Source organism: Pan troglodytes, chromosome 7 (assembly GCF_028858775.2).
Source record: "Pan troglodytes isolate AG18354 chromosome 7, NHGRI_mPanTro3-v2.0_pri, whole genome shotgun sequence".
NCBI lineage: Eukaryota > Metazoa > Chordata > Mammalia > Primates > Hominidae > Pan > Pan troglodytes.
In genome coordinates, this window is record NC_072405.2 from 78,874,393 (window position 1) to 78,897,460 (window position 23,068).

Genomic DNA, 23,068 nt, shown 5'->3' on the forward strand with positions numbered 1-23,068 from the left:
AGTCTGTGGACTGTCTGTCCCTGGAGACGAAGGAAGTATGAATTTTCCCTTTACCCAAATCTTCCTTGAGTTATGTCACTGGAGTATGGTGACTTGTGCTTCTGTTCATTTCTAGCACCCAAACCGTTCTCAGCAGCTCCAGGTACTGACCACAACCAACAGCAAATATGGTACATTACTTGACCAAACCACAAAATTATACAGAACTTAGGTGGTTTAGACATTCAGGACAGATTCAGGCCCCCATAAGCTCAACTGTGTCCCCATTTCCCTCCATATCTGCAATCTTAACCCACTATTCTAGAGAAACAATAGATTTTTGTGTCTCACAGTAGTTGGGTTGATTTCTCTTACTTTGGTGTGTTCTGCTCACATTAACCTCTGTATAAGAAACAACTTTCTGTTTACATCCGCTACCTTGCCTTTTCCTACTTAATCCTAGGTACTCTGATAACATTTCTAATCAACTTTAGAAGACTGTGTTCCAGAATATAATTTCAACTGCCTTGAGTTTACCTGGGAATTGAAATATCTGGAGGTGATGGGAGATCAAACCAGGTAAGACAGAAGGGGCCTCAAACAAGTCATTACAGGAATTCTGTTTCGGCCTTGCAAAGGCAACTGAATATATTTGAACAATGGTTCATTCTGATAAACATATACAACAACTTATCATCTAAATGAAAGACTAACCTCTACCAACCACCAAGCAGAAAAACCAGAGAATTTAAATTGGTCTTCAAATTTTAGGCATGAAGAAACACAAGACCTACAGTCTTTGTTGATCTTCTTGGTAAATGTCATGTAGTACAAGACTCCACTGCACTCTATTCTGGACCAAACAATCCATTCCCACAGCTCTTCCTAAGGACCCACAACCTGCTGATATAAGGCAGCTTTTCTCCATCTCCTTACACAGAAGACACTCTGACAACACCATGAGACACTGCCCCCTAGCACTTGATTCAGGTATCCAATCTACAGGTTGCCAGGGTCTAGAGGGATGGCTTGGCACAAAAGTTCTATCCAGACAAAGACAATGGTGATTGGTTGGCTCAATCAGGTTCTCTCAGTCTTTGGGATAATTAAGAGAGAGAATTGTTCAGTGAGAAGAGAAAACAACAGCTAAAAAGACACATAGGAAGAAACCACAAGATAATAAAGTTACAAGAAGAAATGAATGAGCCAAAGTTACAAGGCAGAGAAAAGATACACAGTGAGAGTGTGAACAGGTTGGTTAGCTGGCATGACAGGCAGAGCAGAAGCAGACTGAGAGACCACCTTTGCTACCACAGTCAACAAGTTCATGATTCTCCAACCTCTCCACACAGGAAATAATCTCTTGTGCCCAATCCTTCCAGATTTCCATACCTAGACTATCACACAGACACAAAGGCTTTGGGGAAATGTGGCCCTCTACCCCTTTCCAACAAAGAAGCTCTGTTGAGAAGGGCAGCCCTATTTGACTGCATCTCCTAACACGGCCTTGAACCTCCAGATAATAACAAGCTTCAGAGTCATTTCTTGCTTCCACCATTTACTAGCTGCACAACCTTAGGAAAGGTACTTAACCTTTCTAAGCTGTTTCCATGTCTGTAATATTTGCAGATAACATTTACTTCACAAGTTTGAATGAAAATTAAATGAGATAAAGCAGAAAAGTACATGGCCTGGTATACAGAAACACCCTCATAAAAATAAGCTGCCTTCATTATTATTGTCATTATTATCTGAAACACTTGGCCCATTGTAGGTACTCCACAAATAACACTCCCTATTCAAACAGGAGATGCTCTGTCTTGTTTCAGCTCTCATACTGTAAAGCAATTATCTTTCTGCAGTCTCTTTAGGGCCACATTTTTTGCATTTTTGTTCTTCTGATGTTGAAAATGGCCCCCAAGCGTGATGTTGGAATGCTATAGAGGGTTCCGAAGTGCCAGAAGGCTGTGATGTGCCTTATGAGAAAATATGAATGTTAGACAAGCTTCGTTAAGGCAGGAGTTACATTGCTGTTGACTGTGAGTGCAATCTTAATGAATCAACAATATTATGTAACTTACATATTAAATAAGTTGTCTTTAAACAGAAATACACATAAGGTTATGTATTGAACAGATGACTAAGATGATGTGACCAGAGGCCTGCAGGAACCTAGCCCTCAATTTTCCACTAGGAGCCATGCCTCAGAATTCGCCAGTTCAATGTTTCCCACAACTTTATAAAACATAACTCCTGTGAAATCAGGAGAATCAATGCTATTACATTAAAGGTAGAATATGGGACTAGGTGAGAATCTCCAAGTGGGAGGGGCAGGTCCAGATAGTGAAAGAGGCTCTTATGTCCTACCAAGGAAGGTGGACTTCTAATTGCTTCTAATCTGTAGTTACTGATTCAAAGACTATGGGCTTGGGAAGGGTCTGTATACCTTCCTCCTCTTTATGGAATCCCTGGTATCTGTAAACAAGGATCTTTATTTGGATTCTCTGTGGTTTTTATACCTGAATGCTCCATCATAGCAATGCAGTGAATAAAGGACCTTGGAAGCAGCAAGTTCTCCATTTGCCAAGAAAAAGGAAAAGAAACTAAGTAAGAAAATATGCAACACACTTCTTTCAGATCCCAGAACTACAAAGCTTCTCCCCACCCAGTTAATCTCATGGCAATTCATAGTCACTCTGTTTTAACAATCTCTGCTATCCCAATTTTAATGCTCTCCTTCATTCTCCTTCCTCTAAAGCAGATTTCTGAATTAGCTGGGAGTTAATGTTCATGAATATGTTTCTTTTCAATGCAGACCGAATACTCTTTAAATAATGTCTTACTCTTAACATACTTGAAATGAAACAGAAGTTCACTAAAGTACAAACATTAAAAAACAAAAAATCACTTCAACTGTAATAGTTCCCTCCTTGTCCGTTATGTTCATCCTGTCCTCATTCTAGAATAAATCAGCAAATCTAACTGAACCCAGCATCATCTGAACTCAATATACATAGTAATTTAGAGTGTAGACTCTCAAGGCAAACTACCTGGGCTGAAATCCTGCACCACTGACTCATTAGCTGTGTGGGCTTGGACCAGTGACTTTACCTCTCCATGTCTCCATCTCCCAACTGTGAAACAGGAATTGAATTAATATATGTAAGGTCCATAGAACAGGACCTGGCATGTAAGCTCTACATAAAAGATAAGCTTTAAAACTACCGTTAATTGTTTTGCAAAAGTCATTTTCCTTATCAAAAGAAAAAGTAAAAACAAAGCCTTTAAAATTTTATTTTTAATAAGCATATGTAAAAATGACATATAAAAATGGACATTTTCACATTTAAAACATGAAAGCAAAATTTGGAAAAACCAATTAATGTAGAACTAAAAATAAAAAGGCTATTACGGTTTCAATACTATGTTTATTTATCATTCATTTTGACTACACTCTAAGGACTTATGGAAACAAAACAGGTATCTTAAACATAAGCCTCATAGTATGCTTTTATGACTATTCTAGCCAATCAATTTACTATTGTAATTGGATTTGACATCTAAAATGATGAAACCAAACATCTAGCTTCTATCTCAACATACTTCTTAATCTTGACTGACTTTTAAAGAAGAAACAATCATTCAATGTCAAGATTATAGTGTTTGGTGTTTCTTATAAAATCTTTAATAAAACATACATAGCAATAACCATGTTATCTTTAAAATTAAAATAATGCAAATGTATGTTTATGTTGTACTATATTAGTGATTACTACAAGCCATAACCCTGCATGTTAACTGTGAACCTGGTGAAAAGAGCCATCACTACTAAAACGCATGCTAAAAAATGCAAAGTCTTACCTTTTTAATGACAAGGACCAAAGCACCTGTGAGAGAAATGGATAAACCAACTGATTCTAAACCTTTTTCTGCATTTCTGAATGATAATTTTTAGAGCAAATCCTATAAGAGGTACCGTGGGAAAATTTGCTGGCTGTTACACAGGCTTTTCCACTTCCTGAATCTTATATTCCCTTGGCTTCCACAGAATTCAAATGTCTCTAAAATATAGCCCCGTACTTTAATCCTGCCTAAATCTTCCCAAACTTTTACCTTCTCAAAAAACAAAAAGGTCCTATGAACACATTTCACTGAGTTTTACAACGCTGAATACTAAGATCACACTTAATTCTACCTTTTCTTACCCTATCTATTCTACAAATTAAAATTCGTTCCAAGAAACAAACCCCCTCAGCCTGACAAGATCAGACCCGATTATAATATTTGTGGTTAATTATTGTGGTTGGAATTCTGAAGTGTAGCAGGATTTGCAAGCTAGACATCTGGCTTGTTTACACGCTACCTGGACTTCAACACCTGCACCTCTTAACTCTGATAATAATACTGGGGTGCTTCCTCACTCCCCAACCTCTAAAAGTAAATACTGTTTGTTTAGATAACTCAATATGTTAATCTGTTTATGAAAATACTTTAAATTTGCAAAGGACTGATATTTTATGTCCTAGGGGAAAAACAAAACCATCAGGAATAAAAACTACTCTAGCTGTAGAAGATTATTTAAAAAACAAAAAGTATTTCTGTTCTGAAACAAAGGAAAATGAAATGGCATGGATGCAGACCAGTTAAAACTACCATCCAAATCTGCTCATATGAAATGTCATTCACAAAATCAGAGAAGTACTCTCTCAACAGTCAGATAAGTTTTATTCCTTTTAGCCATTTTAAATTCCTATAAGATACAGGATAATTACATTTACTGAGGCTGGATTCCAATGCCAGTTATAATTAACTTGTTGGATTAAAGATCTTATTTGTCTTCATGTTCCCATATTGTTTCATACAGTGGCTTGTAATAATAATAGGTGCTCAATAAAAATACCTTTTAATTATTACAAAAGTCTTGGCTCATTCAAAGGCTTAGATAAGGTAACAAAATAAGATTTAAAAATAAAATAAAGAAAAACAAAGAAAGCTCAAATAATACAACTTTGAAACTTTTATTATTCAAAATATTTAACATATGGTGCTAGTGCTTTCTGGGCGGAAAATGGTATGTAACCCTGAAAATGGTATGTAACCCTGTCTCACAGACTACTTACAAGAACGTGAGAATTACTGAAAGAGCAGTGAAAATAAAAAATGGAAAAAGAAAAAAAAAAAAGAATGTGGGAGAATACTATAGTTAAAAAAAATCCCAAATTAACTGCTTATTTGAACCAAGTTGTTTTTCTATGTAAAGTGCCAGTGTTGTCTGCTTTTTAAAAGAAAATCCCATTTAATAAAATTAATGATTTATTAAACTATACTGTGCTAAGATATGGCTTGTAGATATAAAGAAGAATCTCCTGCACTTAGTATAATTAAAAATTATGTTTGAGTTGCTCTCATCTTTTATTAGAAAAGACAGCGAGAATTAATTGTTAAACTGTCTATATACCTTAGACATTGCCTGATACATTCCTTACCTCTTCCAACCTCAATTTCAAAAGGGAACTGTATACAGTATAGTTTAGTTTCAAAATCATATGTGATTTGGAAACATACATACACTTCAGCCCATCTGCTCTAGAAGTTAAATGAAAAACATTAGCAAAATCATTCTCCGAATATATGTTGTGTAATTGTTAACCCTTTTCAGATAATGCTTCTGATTATCTTTCACCAATCTCAGACTTTCAAGTGCTACATTTTCCAAGGTTAAGAGACAGGTACAGACTGCTATGAGAATTAATAGCATTAACATGAGCAAAAGCAGACAAGTACAATCTGAAGATTAACTGTATGTTATTTAGCTCTCTGCATACAGTAGCATAAGATCAATCTGAGAAAGTTAGGTACTATATATAACAACAACAAAAAAATCACTGAATCAAGGCCTCCACCAAAAATAAAAGCTGTACTTATCATGTAATCAAAAATTAAATAATTTCAAATTTATCACAAAGCTCCCCTTTAAGCTTGAAATTAGAAAAGGATAAAAAGTATAAAGGTAGAAAGATAAAGCTTATAGTTATATTTATTCCTTAATAATTAAGATTTGCATCTAAAAAATTAAGATTCTCCTCCTGAATTTTAGAAAATGCTTACCAAAATATTTCCTACAAACAAGCGTGACACTGTATTTGGCTACATAAAGAAACTACAAGGAATATTTTAAAAACACTAAACACAAAAGAAATAAGGACCACGGAATCAATTTGGGTCACACTGTATCTATGTGTTCCTGAGAACATTATCACTGCCTGGTTGTCACGCTCAGTTCTCCCTTCTACAACGCACCGCACATCCAATCCACAAGCACACAGAATTCCAAGAACATTAGCAAATATTAAGTCAGAGCACTTCTGAAACACACCTTGTAACTGTTCACAGCTTCTGCAGTTCATATTAGAGCTCAGCAGCTTCTCTTTATCTTCACCAGTGATGTAAATACAAATACCATACATCACTCATCAAAACAAAAACCCCCACAATTAGCAATAAATTTATTGCCTCAGAGATAAATCTCCTCTGTTAACCCAAACCGACATTACATCTTGATGTAAACCTAAGCACATGCTGAGCACCCCGCCGCTTATCTCCTCTATCATTTGTTTCTAACGATAGCTGACAAACTAGCCACACAAATCCTTTTTTAGCTGCTGATCAGACAGATCCCCCTTTGACAATCCAGCATGGTGGAACACTCGAAAATTCTTCCTGCTTCTATTCTATTGCTTGCTCTAAAACCCGGTTTCCTTTTCATTGAGATAATAGCCTTTTCTGCAGTCACATGACTCAGAAGCTACATTAGCAGAGCTTTATGATAATAGACTGAGTAAGCCTCTACCCCTCCTGCTATTAAGGGAATGTCTTTTTCTTTTCTCTCCCTCTCTCTCCCTCTCCTTCTCTCTCACAGACAGTCTCAGACTCAGTCTCTCACTCTCTCACATACACATACACACGTGCATGCAATGTACACATGCACTCACATACGCATGTCTAAAATTATTTAGTCTTGGAATGTTCATAATAAATAAAAAAATATATACCATAAATGAAAATATAATTTCTAGATCTGCTGCTAAAAATAAATGCTCAAAACAAACATTCTGATGCATGGTCTTCCTTTCACTAGGATGTACTACACTGGCCATGAACAGTGAGGGGCAGTTAAAAGCAAATATATACTCTCTTGAGCTTTGCCCTCAATGATATAAATCTGACAAATCTGGCATAATGAACACTTTGGAGACATTATAGCTATCCACATACTGAGAATTAATTCCCTGTATTAGTAAAACACATGTAAACATACTTTTTAACATCAAAATGTAGTCTTGTTAAGAATATATCCTTATTAAGTAATTTATAATTTGTCCCAAGAAGAAAAATATTCCCATGGCCAAAGCATCTTAAAAAATAATAATCAGAAGTTCCTTTAAGGCTGGTTACCTTTGTCCATTTCTGATAAATAATCAACTCTGAAAACACATATCTGGAAACACCAGCACAGTACCTGACACACAGAGGCTGCTCCATGTTTTTTTTTAAATGTCCTTAGTAACAAGTAGAAGCACCAGATCAAAAGAAAGCAGCTGATCACATTATATTCCTACTTTATCTTTGGTTATGGTTTGTTTCACATTAAAAATTGTTCTTAATCCATGAAGCAAGCAATTTGAGGAAGAAGTTTAAATGTGAGAGTGCTGGGTAGTTGAAAGTGGGGAAAAAGATGGTGTAAGGAACTACGCTCAAGTACAATGTGCAAAGTGAAGAATGCTGTACACGAGGAGACTAAAAGAATGACAGATTCTGTTAATCTGAAGTCAACAGAAATTTAAACTATATTTTACATTTCTTGGTTGTAACTGGCTTCCTCATCTCATAAATGCAAAACATATTTTTAATATATATATTTTACTTTTAACTGTGGTAAAATATACATAACACAAAATTTATCATCTTAACCATTTGTAAGTGTACAGTTTAATAGGGTTAAGTACATTCATACTGTTATGCAACAGATCTCCTGAACTTTTTCATCTTGCAAAACCGAAACTCTACACCCATTAAACAACTCCTATTTCCTCCTCCCCTAGCCCCTGGCAACCACCACTCTACTTTCTGTTTCTATGAGTTTGAGTACTTTAGATACCTCATATAAGTGGAATCATACATTAATTTTCTTTTGTGTGTAGATACTTTATGGATTATTTTAATACCAGATCAAGACAGAGAGTTTTCATTTCACAAAATCATTTTACATAAACTGCATTATTCATAAGTAAACCAAGCCAAACTTATATTCTTTAATAAAGAAAAACCAAGAATTATTACAGATACCAGACGGGATTATTATCATATAAAAGTTATCTATACAAAAAATTCTCTAAGTTCTCAGAACTCAAAGAATTTAACAACTCCAAATCCAAAACTCCTAGTTTACTCTAATTAACCACTCAACATAGAAATAAATAGGATAGAATGAGTGTTTACTAATTCTCTTTAAGTCACTGAAGGGAACCATGGCCACTCTGGAAAACAACACTAACACCTAACAGAGCCTGAAATGATTAGTGAGGTGTCAGGGAACATAAGTTTCCATAAAGACCTGAGCAAAGAAATTCAATTAGGAAATAAAGTAATTTCAGAGATGAAGAAAATAAACATAAAAAATTTAAAATACCAGCCTATGCCAACACCTCATAATGAAAACCCAAAAAAGCACAATTCAGAATTTTTAAGATAATGTTTTAATTGCTAAAGAACCTTTAAAAGTTATAATGATTTTTACCACCACCTAAATATTTTCATTATGGACTTAAAATCTAAAATCAATAATCAGCCAAGGCAACATAGAAAATCAATGCAATGCAATGCAATGACTAAAATCGATAATCAGCCAAGGCAACATATAAAATCAATGCAATGACTGCAGTTTTAAAAGACTAGCAAAAAACTGCAGGGGGCGGTTTGTGAAATCCGTCTACCCAAATGTGTTCTTTTTCTGCTCACAAGGTCATGAAACCTTTGGCAATCTTATAGATCACTTCCATAGAGAGAGCATGAGGTCACAGACACGCTAACATTAACACCATGTGTCCTTTATTAACTACAACGGCGCTTTTACAAATTATTTCTCAGCCAGATCATGGGCAGCAGCAAAATGCTGTGCATTCCCTGACCAGATCAATCGCAGCTAAGATAATGCCTTCGGCCAAACAAATCTAAGTAAAATGTCTTGATCCAGATTCTGTGCTTACACTTCAAGATGTATTGCTGTTAGCAAATCTGTCCCTCTCTCATATTTTCTGCTGGCATACACGAATTGGTAAAATTGCCTAACTCTTCTCCTGAGTGCAGAAGATAGCAACAGCAAATTTTATCATTAGCAATTTTAAACTTTTTTCTTCACCAAGGCAGTAGTGTTTAGAAGGGAATTAGACTAGATAATTTGTCAAGTTGTTTTTAGCTTTAACATTTTATGATGGTGGTTGTATATAATGGTGGTTTGTTTCTTAATCCAAGAGTCTGGTGAGAAGTAAAACAAGGATTCATTAGAGTAATGTTTTCATTTTTAAATTGAGGTACAATTTACATTCAGTGCCATATACAGATCTAAAGAGAAGAGTAAAGTTCAATAGTTGAGACAAATGAAAGCATCTCTGTAATCCAGGCTCCTATCAAAATGTAGAACACTTCCATCACTCTGTAAAGTTCTCTTGTGCCTGTTCTCAGGCAAACTCCACATCTCCTCATCCCTGCCAACAACCACGATACTCTGATTTTCTGTTACCACAGATTAGTTTTGCTTTGTCTAGAACTTTAAATAAATGAAATCATACAGTAAGTACTCTATGTCCTGGCTCCTTTCAGTACCAAGCTTTCGAGATGCATCCATATTACTGCATGGTCTTGGGGGATTGCTTCCAGGAGCTCCCCCTGGATACCAAAATCCATGGATGCTCAAGTCCTGGATATAAAACGTATAGAATCTGCATATAATCTATGCATATCCTCTCATATACACGAAATCATCTCTAGATTACTTATGATACCTAATAAAATGTAAGTGCTATGCAAATAGTTGTTATACTGTATTGTTTCGGGAATAATGACAAGGGAAAAAAGTCTGCACATGTTCAGTACAGACAAAATTTTTTTCTCCCGAGTATTTTCTGAGGTTGGCCGAATCTAGTGTGCAGAACCCACCAATACAGAGGGTGACTGTATATTAACAATTTGTCCCTTTTCACTGCTTAGGATATTGTATGAATATACCACAGTTTATCCATTCTCCTGTTGGTAGACATTTAAGTTGTTTCCAATTGGGAGCTTGTGATGAACAGAATTCTGACGTGGTTCTGCAAGATTCTCCACCCCCCGGATGGACATGTCCTGCACATTTCCTAGGACTGTAAATATGACAGATGTTTTTACCTCTATGATTAGTTTATGTTACATGGCACAACTGGCTCTAAGAAAGAAAGATAACCAGGGTGGGCCTGAGCTAACCATGCATTTTCTTTGTTAGTGTACCCGAGGGGGCAGGCTCCTCAGCATTAGAGCACTGACATTGAAGAGCAGACACCATACCTTTTATCCCTCTAACCCACAGCAGCATCTGTCCTAGTGCTGCTTCTATATGATACACGGTCAAAATTTACATACTGATATTTCTTTTTCCTTAAAAAGGTGATTACGTTGCAACATGAAAAAATGGTTTTGAAGAGGCCACTTTAGAGGGAGGAAACAGCATGCACTCAGAGTTAGACTTTTGCCCGAATACATATGCCAGATATGCAGTGCCTGAGCAAGTTACTTAACCTCCCTGTCTTAGGTTCCTTATCTATAAATGTGTGTCTCTGGGGTAGAGAGGATGTTTATACTACTGTATTGTTATTGTGAAGAGTCTATGAATTATATGTAAAGCAACTGGCCCAGTGCATAGCATAGGAAGACATCAATTGATGGTAGCCACCATTCGCTCTTAGTTTGATATCATGTTCAGCAAAAAGAAGAAACAGTATCTGTATATCAAAACTGTAGGCTGGGTGCAGTGGCTCATGTCTGTAATCCCAGCACTTTGGGAGGCTGAGGCGGGCAGATCACCTGAGGTCAGGAGTTTGAGATCAGCCTGGCTAACATGGTGAAACTCTGCCTCAACTAAAAATATGAAAAATTAGATGGGCGTGGTGGTGTGTGCCTGTAGTCCCAGCTACTCGGAGGCTAACGCAGGAGAATCGCTTGAACCTGGGAGGCAGAGGTTGCAGTGAGCCGAGATCACAACATTGCACTCCAGCCTAGGCAACAGAGAGAGAATCTGCCTCCAAAAAAAAAAAAAGAAGAAGAAGAAGACCAAAAAATGATGATGAGAGTTAAACTGGGTGAAACCAGAGGTCCTTTTCATCCTAATTTCCAAACTTTTAGTAATGTCGTTTTCATCATTTAAAAACATGGCAAAGACCAGGCACGGTGGCTCATGCCCTGTAATCCCAGCACCTTGGGAGGCAGAGGCAGGTGGATCACTTGAGCTCAGGAGTTTGAGACCAGCCTGGGCAACATGGTGAAACCCATCTCTACAAAAAAATACAAAAATTAGGCAGGTGTGGTGGCACATACTTGTAGCTCCAGCTACTCAGGAGGCTGAGGTGGGAGGATCATCTGAACCTGGAAGGCCAAGGTCTGCAGTGAGCCATGATTGTGCCACTACACTCCTGCCTGGTTGACAGAGTGAGACCCTGTCTCAAAAAAAAAAAAAAAAAAAAAAAAAAGTCAGCCAAGCGTGGTGGCACGCCTGCGGTCCCAGCTGTTCAGGAGGCTGAGGCGAGAGGATCACTTGAGCCCAGGAGGCAGAGGATGCAGTGAGCTGAGATTGTGCCACTGCACTCCAGCCTGGGCATCGGCGAGACCCCATTTCAAAAAGAAGGCAAAAATGTTTATGTAACTTCTGAAGCTGGGTATGAAGGGTACATGGAAGTTTACTATACTATTCTAAATTTCTATAATACAAATGTTAAAAAACAGAGTCCACTGTACCAAAAGGTGACAAATCTTTAATCTACAAAGATTTCTTCTTTACACACTATGACCACATATTTATTAATTAAAAATGAGATAAGCTCTGAAGGTGACATGTTTAACAAGTTGCAGAGTGTGAACTTTTCAGTCATTTGTAATATTAATTTGTAAACCCATTAGCATTGTAATTCCATACTACAGCTAAATATCAGATTTTTAAAACCTGGTAAAATATCATGAAATAATTTATATGTTAAATACATTTTTAAATGCAGTGAGAAATACGTTTCATAAATAGTAAGATAGTAAGGGAAAAAGTAATACTGCCCATTTGAATTTATTGTTTCCATTAGGCATAGATCTGCATAGAATTAAGTCACTTGGGCCTCTGACCTCCTTCCTCAGGTGAGCCAGGGATAAAGAAAAGGGCCATCTTTGAATCTCCTGCTTGTGGGTATCATCCCACTAACATTAACTAGAGAGTTTTTTTTCTTGATGTGTAGGAAAATGAGCCTTAGAAAAGGCCCAACTGTGCTAAGCTAGCAGGGACTGCTATTTTGTTGGGTTATTTCCAATAAAAAGCTTATGCAAACAGCAGTGCATAAATGTCTATGATACTACTGCAGTAGATTATACCCACACAAAAGAGAGCTGAGGAGAAGGACTATAGAGTGCAATCACTTCTAAATACGACTCTGCCAAGTTACCACTTCATGAAATGGAATAATATACAAATAGCATACTACATTTCCATCTCAGCATTTGTACTTCATCCAAGGATTTCAGAGGCTTGAAATGACTGAGTTAAATTCTTCCTAATTAGCACACTGTAAACCACTCTAAAGTAAGTCGCCTTTAAAAATGTATTTACTCCTTGAAGTCAGTGGAGTATCACTAGGTTAAAACTGAAATTCTTAAGTCATCTGTTAACTAGAGTTAATGAGAACCCTAGTGGTCTATCCAGGTTATACCTTATAAACCTTGGGCTTCCAAAAATGCCAAAGGCTCAGAGAAAGATCACAAGAATTTGATTCACTATTAATCCAGCTCTTTGAGATCAGTATTATTCCCAAATAAGTCTCTGACAGTTTTAATGAACAACTAGAACTTTAAAAGGGGCTAAAAAGAATGTGAGAGCCATCTAGTCCTGGGACTCTCAAAGTCATCCGTTTCAAATTCTCAGACTTGGATAACCATTGTCTCTGGTTAGACTTTTCCAGTACTGTCATTCCCTATATCCACAGGGTATTGGTTCCAGGACCTCCCATGGATACTAAAATCCTCAGATGCTCAAGTTCCTGATATAAAATGATATTTGCTTATAACCTACACACAGACTTTAAATCATTTATAGATTACTTATAATGCCTATACAAGGTGCTATGTAAATAATTGTTATATTGTGTTTTTAAAATTTGTACTATTTTTATTGGTTTTTAAAAATATTTTTGATTCATGGTTAGTTGAATTCAAAGATGTGAAACCTGCAAACATGGAGGGCTGAATGTGCCTAGCTTTAGAATCATTTACGTACTAAGTAAGGAGAATCTCCCAAACTGTTATTAAGTCAGTAAGTAACTGAAAGCAGAGAGAAGATCATACTACTTAAGTAGTGGTAGTTAGTGGCTGGCTGCAGTGGCTAACGCCTGTAATCCCAGCATTTTGGGAGGCTGAGGTCAGAGGATCGCTCGAGCCCAGGAGTTCAAGACCAGCCTGGGCAACATAGTGAGACACTGTATCTATTTTTAAAAAATAAAACAAAATAAAACGTTAGAGGGAATGGAACTTTCAGGGTACAACGTATGCTTTGACCATGATGGCTTAATGGCCCTATATAACTTCTTCCCATCCTTAAGTCTGGTGGGTTAACCAGATTTGCTCTTCTGACTCTACCATTCTCTGGTTCTCCTATGTATTAACTTTTCCCAAATAGAGTCAAAAGAAAGTGACAATCACATACGTTAGGGCCCTGAAGAAACCTGGCTCCTCAATGCATCAAATATTACACAGGTCATTGGTATTAAGGTTTTTATGTCTTTTTTTTGGACAGCCTACTTTGATGAAGATTAGACTAATTAATGTTTTCATTTATTCGCAGATTTGACCATACAAATAGAATTGTCGAAGACAAAAGGCTACTCTTTGTAGAGATGTTATATTCTGAGGCAAATAATTAATTATTCATCTATTCCAAATTTCAACAGGCACAATAGACACTTGTGACAAAAGGTACTAGGGAACATGTATTTTAAGTTTTGTCTGCAAGACTGCATCTCTCACAGCATATCACTGCTTCTTAGCACCTTCAGCCTGTTCTGACTCAACTTCAAGTGTACTGTTAAATGCTTTTGAATGAGGTTGATTTCTTTCACCTTTCCTTTCCTTTCTTCTGTTTTCTACTTATTCTTGTCTTCCTCTCAAATTTTTGTGAAGATTATTTATCCTTGTAAGGAAAAGGGTGATAACTGCAGTCACAGTGGCAAGCATGGGAAAAGAGGGAAAATACCATTAGCAGAAAAAAGACATATTTCCTTAAAGGCTCATAAGCCATAGTAATAGTTTATAATAATGAAAAAGTACTTTTTATACCTAACTTGATGTCTTCTAGTTCTTTCTTTTTTTAGCTCTAAGTTAATTTCATCCAACAAACACGTATTCAGTACCAATGACGCATAAGGCACTAGGTCTCCAGAACAAAATCCCTGCCCTCCAGGGACTCATAATCAAAGAGGGAAAATAGAAGAGCAGACAAAACCTAGAAAACATAATCAGAATGCCAGAGTAGAAATGTATCAAAAATGATACTTGAATTAGGGACAATAGTTAGGAAGTGTGCAATATCACTGAGAAATGATGAAACTCTGAACTTAACCTTAAAATGTCAAATACCGCCCAGAAAAAAACAAAACAAAACAAAAAAACCTCTCACATATATGGTCAAATGATTTTTGACAAGGGCACCAAGACCATTCAATGGGGAAAGGATAGTCTTTTCAACAAATAGTATTGGGAAAATTGGATAGCCTCATGAAAAAGAATAATGCTGGAGCCTTACCTTACGCATACAAAAATTAACTCAAAATGATTACAAGATCTAAATGTAAGAGAGTAAAAGTTAAACAATACTTAGAAGAAAACAGGGGAAAAACTTCATGACACAGGATTTGGTATTTCTTATATATGATACCAAAAGCATGGGCAATAAAAGAAAAATAACTTGGATTTCATCAAAATTAAAAATTTTCGGGCATCAAAAGGCACTATCAACACAGTGAAAAGGCAACCCATGGACAGGCAAAAAAAACTGCAAACCGTATATTTGATAAGGGATTGACATCCAGAATATATGAAGAACTCCTACAACTCAATAGCAAAAAACAAGGAATCTGATTTAAAAACTGGCAAAGGACTTGAATACACATTTCTCCAAAGACGACACACAAATGGGCAAATAAGCACATGGAAATATGCTCAACATCACTAATCATTAGGGAAATGCAAATAAGAAGCACAATAAGATACTACCTCACACCCATAAGGATCGCTACTATCAAAAATATAGAAAATAACAAGTGTTGGTGAGGATGCAGAAAAACTAGAACCCTTGTGCATTACTGATGGCATGTAAAATGGCACAGCCACTGTGGAAAACAAAAATTTTTCAAAAAATATGATCCTGCAATTCCACTTCTGGGTATGTATCCAAAAGAACTGAAAGCAGGGACTTGAATAGATGTAAGAACACATGTTCATAGCCGCATTATTCACAATAGCCAAAAGGTGAAAGCAACTCAAGTGTCCATTGACAGACGAATAAACAAAATGTGGTACACAATACAGTATTATTCAGCCATGAAAAAGAAATTTTAACACCAGCTACAACATAAACGAACCTTGAAGATTATGCTAAGTGAAATAAGCCAGTCACAAAAAGACAAAGATTGTATGATTTCTCTTACATGAGGTAGTCAAATCTTTAAGTAGCTACAGCAATTAGAATGGTGGTTACCAGGGGCGGGCGGGGGTGGGGGCAGGTAGGAATGGGGAGTTAAGAGTTTAATGGGTAGAGTGTTTAACGGGTAAAGGAAGATGAAAAAATTGTGAAGATGGATGTTGTTGATAGCTGTATAACAGTGTGAATACACTTAATGCCACAGAACTATACATTTAAGAATGGTTAAAAGGGTCAATTTTATGTATATTTTATCATACTTTTTTGAAAAGTCTAATATAAATATTTCTTTACTTAGCAAATGTAAAAAGTGCCTCTCAAATTTTTGCTTATACTTTCAACATTCTAACTCAATGAAAGAGTATTCTTTGTCAGCTGCCAAATTAGGAAAGACTTTGATTCACAAGAAGGAAACAAAATAAAATTTAAAAAATACTTTTATACCTCAGCGGTTAAACTGAGGATTACCTCTGACCCATAAGGAGAGAAGCCAAGTGGCAACAGACACATGACCATTCCTTAAGGAAAGAGATCTCTGGTCTGTTCTACAATGATTGGAACCCCCGAGTCTGTCACAACCACCTGTTGTGTGCCCAAGGTTTCAAGCAACTCATGTTAATTTGTCAGTAGTTTGGTAAGTGAAATTACCCAAGAATTTAAAAGTATTTTTTGCCAAACTTAAAAAACAGGAGATCAGAATCATGTATCAACTAAACAAGAGAAACTCACAAAAAGTGTAGAGAAGTATAGATAATTTTATTTCAGAAATGAAAGAATTAATAATAATTTAGATCCACGCTTTAAGCAAGCCATGAAAAGCATACATAGGTAATTCTATATAACCCAAGCTAACCGATAATTCCCAGTTTATTTGTATTTTACTGTGTAATACAGTAATATGTACATACCAATTCAAAGACAAAAATACACAGACACAAAATGTGACTTTGAATCTCTCAAGGGTGAGCCCTATCGTGGAATCTATCACGTTCGGCACATACACAACACATAGGCTGTGGTTACCTCCTCTCCCCTCACACAGCAGACACTGCCAATTAAATCACTTCTAAGCCTGTATGTGGCCTCTCAATTCTCCTCAACACAGCACTCCACACAATCACTATAATCAATAGGAATTGGCACCAGAGACTGAAGCATGCTTGCCACCCCAGCACCAAGGTGAGAGTCGGGGGCAGATTAGGCATAACGATGAATCACACACAAAGAAGATCCAGTAGAACCTCTGCTAATGGAAAGAAGATCTACACACAACAGCTTTTCCAACAGCAGCTTGCTACATGAATGGAAGCTGAATCTGCTGACTTGAAGCAGCTACCTTTCCTTCCTAAGTCTGTTTTGGATGTGAATAAAGATTCAGCCAAGTCCTCAGTGATGTAATAAGCTCTGTAGTTCTTTACATACAGAAACCTTTTACCCTTGACAGAATTAAAGAACTGAGAGACACATTTAAGGATATGTTCTTAGAGTTTTGTTACTGCTACTACAGAAAACCTTCCCTAGCAAGAGGGGAAGGTTTCCAGATTGGCCAGCCACTCACCACCTGTCCCTCTCATTTTGCTGCTTCCTCCCAGGTTTCTACTCAAACTACATTCCTAACCATTCCTAGAGATCAGCTGACAGAACGGGAGGCAAGGAAATGAGGAGGCAGATTTGCAAGTGACAAAAACATTTTTCAGAGACAAGCTCTCAACCAGGCTGCCATTGCTAGTAGTAAGTGAATCTTGACAAGAACAGGGACTAAAGGACAGATTTTACAGTGCTGCTGCATGGAAGATTTGGGACCACAGCTGCCTTACCCAGTCAGGTCAAACCATGAAGAAGCAGTAGTATTGTTTTTGTTGTTTCATTATATTTTCCAACATAAACATGGCCGACTTCATTGTAAAGGTGCCCCATTCTTTATACCATTTGACAGACTGAAGAGAAAGAAAAAAGCAATAAAGGCATACTATTTTATTATTTTTTAAATCAAACACTTTTAGTGCTTACCATACGCCAAATATTGGTCTAAGCTTTTTATTAATATTCACATCCATTTTTTTCAGAGTACCATGGAACTGGTACTGTTATGTCTCCCAATTTACACATGAGGAAACTGTGGCACAGAAAAGTCAAGTAAAGCTAAAGTAAATGGGTTAGGATTGGAATTCATGCAGTCTGGTTCCAGAGTCTGTGCTCTCAATCACAATACAAAAACAGAGGGCACCTGTGCCTACTGTCTCATTGGTTCCTCCAAATCTCATGAGATTGGTTTCATCCTCCCCTTTTAGAGATGAAAAAACAGTGAAGTGAAGTAAATTACTCAAGGTTACAGAGTAGAAAGACTGCAAAACACCAGTTATTTACTGGGCACAAACAATGTGCCAGCCACTCTGATAGGCGTCATCTTCTAATCCTCAACAGCCCTATGACAGAGGTACTAGTTTAGTCCACTTTACAGCTGAAGAAAACAGGGCTCAGAGAGAGGTCTGGTAGTTTAATTGGGGCCAAATTAGTAAGAACAGAAGAAATTTAAACTCACACCAGTTGAGTCCCAAATCCTTGGTTTTTCCCTTCTGATGCTGCTATAAATAAAACTCCATATATCAGTTACAATATATAGGGTTACAAAGATGATTCAGTTCCATTTAAGAAGCTTACAGTATATTGAAGGAGAAAGGTCAGTTATTCAAATCACTATAATTGCCATACATTTATTCATGAACCATTCCTTGGGGTCTTTCCTAAATGTAGGGCACTGTTCTAGGCACTGCATATAGCAGCAAACCAATCAGATAAGTATCTTTGCCCTCCTGACCTAACAATCTAGAGACAGACAATAAACAAGATAAATAAGGAAAAGACATAGTATGTAAGATGATGATAAGCACTAAGGAGAAAGAGCAGCAGGCAGGAGGATTAGAGAAGAGGGCAGGAGGTGGACATCTGAGATGGGGCCGTCGGGGCCTCCCCTGTGCTTTGCTAAACTAAGGCAGCACGCCTCACATCGCTACTGCCAAAACCACCCCCGCCCCTTTCCAAATGCCATAGGGTCACTGGCCCTTGAGAACCACACAGAGACTATAGTTTCCTGCCATTCTCTGAAGTCTTGTACAACTTGGCCTCTATCAGAAAACTTTTTCCCTGTTGTCCCTTGGCTTCAATGACACTGGCAGTATCTTGCTTCTCCCTTCCTACCTCCCTGATCTGTCTTGGATCTGCGTCTCCCTGTCACTGAGCCCCACCTCCGCAACAACAGCAAAAAAAAAAAAAAAAAGAAAGAAAGATGAGCATGTCTTTTTTCTTTTCTTTTTTCTTTTTTTGAGACTCTGTCTCGCTCTGTCACCCAGGCTGGAGTACAGTGGCACAATTTCAGCTCACTGTAACCTCCGCCTTCTAGGCTCAAGTGACCCTCCCACCTCAGTCTCCCCAGTAGCTGGGATCAGAGGCACACCACCATGCTCGGCTAATTTTTTATATTTTTTGTACAGATAGGATTTCATCATGTTGCCCAGGCTGGTCTTTAACTCATGAGCTCAAGTGATCCGCCAGCCTCGGCCTCCCAAAGTGCTGGGATTACAGGTGTGAACCACCTGTAATGCCCAATGGGCATTTCTTGAATAACATCCTTGCCCTTTCTTCTCACTACAAAGCTGCTCCTTGAAATCTTGTCTGCTGATGCAGTATCAAAGATCATATTCATGTAAATGAGACCCAATTTTCATTTGTAGCTTCAGGATATTACCTTAGCTACTACCGTGCCCAACTTTCAAGCTCTCATAAACGTATCTCCCTAAATGTACCCAAAATTGAACTCCTCACCTTTCTGAGGAAGTTTTGCTTTATCTGCTATTTTTTTTCCCCCAGGAGAGGGGAGACAGGAAATCTGTATCTGCTACTTTTCATAAGTCACCAGCAAATATTTTTAACTCCTTTTTTCTCTCAATCTTCAAATCCAATCAATTTCCAAGACCTTTAGATTCTACTTTTGCAGTTTCTCTTCATCACATCCCCTTCTTTCCAATCCCTCTACAATTCCAAGATTTCTTTCTCTTCAGTAACCCCACCACCAATAACTTCTTCTCATGCCAGGTCTCTCCCTTACTCAATCTATCCTATAATTAGCACCAAGTTATTAGGTTACAATTCCCTCATGTGTAACATGGAGATAGAAATTACTGTACAGTACTGATTTGAGGATTAAACATGATTATATTAACCATCTAACATAGTTCTTAACATATAGTAGGAACTCAATAAATGTCACTTCTCTTTTTCTTACTCTCTGTGAAATCAAAACAGTGATCTGGCATTCAGGGGCCTCTGCAATCTACCCAGTTCCCTAGCTCTGTCCATCAAATATTCCCCTAGCTGTATGGTGCACGTTCTAACCAAACTCATACTGTGTGCAGTATTCTTTGACTTGGCCTGGCATTTTTATGCAGACAGATCACTGCTCATGCTTTCCATCCTTACATTTTGAGTGACCTTTCCTTCCATCTTCCACCTAAGTCTTACTGACCCTCAAAGGTTTATTATCTCAATAGCTGCTGCCTCAGAAGGCCTTTCTTAAGTGCTTCATACAAGTGAGACCTTCCCCTCTCTCTCAATCCCCTGAAACCAATGGACTACGCTGACAGAACCTTTTGGTCAGTCTATAAATATGTGCCTGTATCAGAAAATAAGGACAAAAAAGTAGAAAACTATTCATGTTATATCATGGTTATTACTGTCTATGTACTTATTTTGCCCTAAGTATATTATAAACATGAAATAGACCAGCATAGTGATTCTATTACTCATCTTCATATTCCCTACAGGACTTATTATGATACCTTGGTACATAATGTAAACTTAAATTTGATGGTAGTCACAATTATTTTGTTATACTTCAATAACATTTTATTCCAGAGAATCATAAAGGGTTTCATAGAGAAAAATAATTATTACTAAAAGACATGGAAGAGAAATTACTATTATTTGTAAAATGTTAGATGAAGAAATATAGAGCAATTATGTACATAAAACTTCACCATGATTTAAATATATAAAACTAGAAATAGAATTTAGAGTCTTAGACACTTAACCTCAAACTTCAGTTGAAAAAATATTATCAAAGCAATGATTAAATAAAAATAAGAATCACTCAATAAAACCTCAATCCTTATACTAAATGTTATTACAAACTTCTGTGTTTTGTTATTAAGAGAGCTCTCGCACATAAAAGTCTTATGACTGGGAATCACTATACCATATGTAAACAGAAATTAAAATGGCTGAATAAAGAACAAATTCACTGTACTGAGTCCCTGATTCGGTGTTAAACACAAGGGTTATTAGTCAGCAGGATGAGTCAAATACAAAGTGTAAAGAAAATCTGACAACAAGACAACTCCTCTAACTCATCCCTTCCTGGTCAACACCACTACCAGGAAACAAAGTTACAACCATAACCCTCCTTAACAAAGTTAAAGCAAAATCAAATAAAGATCAATTTTCCAGTAGCTTAGATGCTGTCAATGTATGAATATATGCTTAGACAATGGAAGTGAGTTTCTGTGTTTTGCTTTGTTTTTTTGAGACAGGGTATCGGTCTGTCACCCAGGCTGGAGAACAGTGGTGTTATCACAGCTCACTGCAGCCTTGACCTCCTGGGTTCAAGTGATCTCCCAACCCAGCTAATTTTTAAATTTTTTGTAGAGACAAGGTTTCACCACGTTGCCCAAGCTAATCTCGAACTCCTGGCCTCAAGCAATCCACCCGCCTCAGCCTCCCAAAGTGCTGGGAGGCACCATGGCATGAGGCACCATGTCTGGCTGGAAATGAGTCTTTAACATCTCAAATGTATTATTTCTTGGCCTGAAACTTCCAAATGAATTTTAACTCTAAACCAACAAGGTAGAGTCTAATGAGGATGAAGGGTCTATCTACATGTGGGGCTAAGGTAGGCACATACCTAACCATTTGCTTTAAACATTATAATGAACAAATTAACTGTTCAACTTCTAGTGTTAACTATCACAAGCACAATTATACAGTCAATTTAAAATTACTGAATAGTACACTAACATCCATGTTCTACTCTAAAAGATACTAAGGCTGTCAATTTGTTTTCCTTAAAAGCAGGAACAGTAACACTTATTTTAAAGGGAATCTATTCCTTAAAAAATGGACTGTCTGAACAGACACTTCTCAAAAGAAGACATTTATGCAGCCAAAAAACACATGAAAAAATGCTCACCATCACTGGCCATCAGAGAAATGCAAATCAAAACCACAATGAGATACCATCTCACGCCAGTTAGAATGGCAATCATTAAAAAGTCAGGAAACAACAGGTGCTGGAGAGGATGTGGAGAAATAGGAACACTTTTACACTGTTGCTGGGACTGTAAACTAGTTCAACCATTGTGGAAGTCAGTGTGGCGATTCCTCAGGGATCTAGAACAGGAAATACCATTTGACCCAGCCATCCCATTACTGGGTATATACCCCAAGGATTATAAATCATGCTGCTATAAAGACACATGCACACATATGTTTATTGCGGCACTATTCTCAATAGCAAAGACTTGGAACCAACCCAAATGTCCAACAATGATAGATTGGATTAAGAAAATGTGGCACATATACACCATGGAATACTATGCAGCCATAAAAATGATGAGTTCATGTCCTTTGTAGGGACATGGATGAAATTGGAAATCATCATTCGCAGTAAACTATCGCAGGAACAAAAGGCCAAACACCGCATATTCTCACTCACAGGTGGGAATTGAACAATGAGAACACATGGACACAGGAAGGGGAACATCACACTCTGTGGGGTGGGGGGAGGTGGGAGGGATAGCATTAGGAGATATACCTAATGCTAAATGACGAGTTAATGGGTGCAGCACACCAACATGGCACATGTATACATATGTAAGTAACCTGCACATTGCGCACATGTACCCTAAAACTTAAAGTATAATAACAATAATAATAAATGGACTGTCAAGTAAAAGTTTCTAGCTAAAAAATGATTAACAACTAAAACATTTACAAAACGCTTACCAAAAAAGGGAATAATCACAATAATTACTGAAACATAAACTAGTGAGTGAACAAAGC

The 23,068-nt window shown here is 37.2% G+C and overlaps 1 protein-coding gene across 34 annotated transcripts in view; it reads right to left on the reverse strand.

Annotated features, from left to right (window-relative positions):
- NCOA2 (nuclear receptor coactivator 2) overlaps positions 1-23,068 on the reverse strand; it is a 297,091-nt gene that overhangs the window by 129,173 nt on the left and 144,850 nt on the right. The window contains exon 3 of one of the 34 annotated variants that reach the window (XM_063817163.1): positions 17,773-17,892. The exons of 32 other annotated variants lie outside the window; for them this stretch is intronic. The gene's annotated coding sequence lies outside the window, so the exon portion shown is untranslated. Of the gene's footprint in view, positions 1-6,355; positions 6,701-17,772; positions 17,893-23,068 lie in introns of those variants that run through there. One more of the 34 variants, XM_063817173.1, reaches the window with a different exon arrangement.